Genomic DNA, 1,769 nt, shown 5'->3' on the forward strand with positions numbered 1-1,769 from the left:
AGATTTTTCATTAGCTTGTTACAGCTGGAGTTGTTGTCTTGGTACATATTGCGGTTGCTGAAAACCAGGGGGGTTGTACTGCTTAGGTGGATACTATTGATAAGGCTGTTGAACCGTATTCTGAGCGTTGCTCCAGCTGAAATTAGGATGATTGCGGTTGTTGGGATGATAAGTGGCTGGCACAGGTTGCTGCGAACGCTGAAAGTTGCTTACGAACTGAGCTGATTCACTAGAAATTGTGCACTGATCAGTCTCATGGGCACCAACACAAAGCTCACAGACACTAGCGATTTGATTAACTCCATAATTAGCCAAAATGTCCACCTTCATCGTTAAAACCTTAAGTTGGGTAGCTATAGCAGTTGCTACATCCAACTCCAGAATTTCTGCCACCTTTCCCCGAGTCAGTCTCTGGGAAGGATTCTGGTACTCATTAACAGCCATCGGTTTAATAAATTCATAAGCTTCATCGTAGCTCTTAGCCCATAAGGCTCCTCCTGAACCCGCATCAAGTATGGGTCTAGAAGTAGCACCTAATTCATTGTAGAAATAGTTAATAATTATCCAATCAGGCATGCCATGGTACGAGCACTTCCTTAGCATCTCCTTATATTGATCCCAAGCCTCACACAAAAATTCTCCGGTTTGCTGAGCAAACTGAGTAAGAGCATTCTTGATTGCAGTAGTCTTTGCCATAGGGAAGAATTTAGTGAGAAACTTTTGAGCAAGATCTTCCCAAGTGGTAATAGACCCTGCTGGTAGAGAATCTAACCAGTACTTAGCTTTGTCCCTCAGAGAAAATGGGAAGAGTCACAGCTTGATAGCATCTTCAGTCACATCATTGAACTTGAAAGTGCCGCAAATCTCGATGAAATCCCTGATGTGCATATTGGGGTCTTCAGTAGGAGAACCCCCAAACTGAACTGAGTTCTGTATCATCTGAATCGTGCTTGACTTGATCTCAAAAGTGTTAACCCTGATGGCTGGCCTGATGATACTTGACTGAATGTCATTGATCTTAGGCTGAGAATAGTCCATCAAAGCCTTACGATTTTCTGCTTGATCACCCATCTCTACTAAAACTGGTTTTTCAATTTTCTTTTTTTCTTCTACCTTCTTTTCTTCTTCAAAAACTTCCTTTCCAACCACCACAACTTCTTCCTCGGCTTTATCCAGTGTTCTCTTACGAGTACGCGAACGTGTATGCATACACCCTCGCTAGAGTACCTGAAATAAGCAAGGAAACGAATAAGTAACAATGTCCGAGTCAATGAACTTCAAAGACCACTGATGGAAAGCACATAAACTATAAATTAACACTGCAGTCCCCAGCAGCGGCGCCAAAAACTTGTTAGTCGCTAAACACGCGCTAATAATACACGCAAGTATACTCGTTCGCAAGTAATATAGAATCTTTTCTAGTTCATTCCCACAGAGACTGACTTTAGTTAACTAAGTAATTTACGCACTTAAGCAACAATGTATGGTTATTATTCAATGCAATGACGATAATAAATTGAGGTTGTTTATAACTAAGAATTAAGCAAACAATTATAACTAAGAGAATAAGATTGACTGAATTAATATATATGACAAACATGAGATTCTAACTTCATTAAATACTTTATTCAATAGCCTTATTGTTCTTAACCTTAGCATGCAATGGTGATGACACTAATCAGATAACACGAAACTGATAAACGCCAACTTTCATTGTACAAATACCATACTACCAGACATCCACAAAAGAGATAGAAGCTGAATAAACA

At 39.9% G+C, this 1,769-nt stretch overlaps 1 non-coding gene across 1 annotated transcript; it reads left to right on the plus strand.

Annotated features, from left to right (window-relative positions):
- The first annotated feature begins 574 nt into the window (after window positions 1–574).
- LOC141722466 (small nucleolar RNA R71) lies at window positions 575–681 on the plus strand. The gene has a single exon (XR_012575485.1). It is a non-coding gene; the product is annotated as a small nucleolar RNA R71 (small nucleolar RNA).
- The last annotated feature ends 1,088 nt before the right edge of the window (window positions 682–1,769 follow it).

Source organism: Apium graveolens, chromosome 4 (genome assembly GCF_009905375.1).
Source record: "Apium graveolens cultivar Ventura chromosome 4, ASM990537v1, whole genome shotgun sequence".
Taxonomy (NCBI): Eukaryota; Viridiplantae; Streptophyta; class Magnoliopsida; order Apiales; family Apiaceae; genus Apium; species Apium graveolens.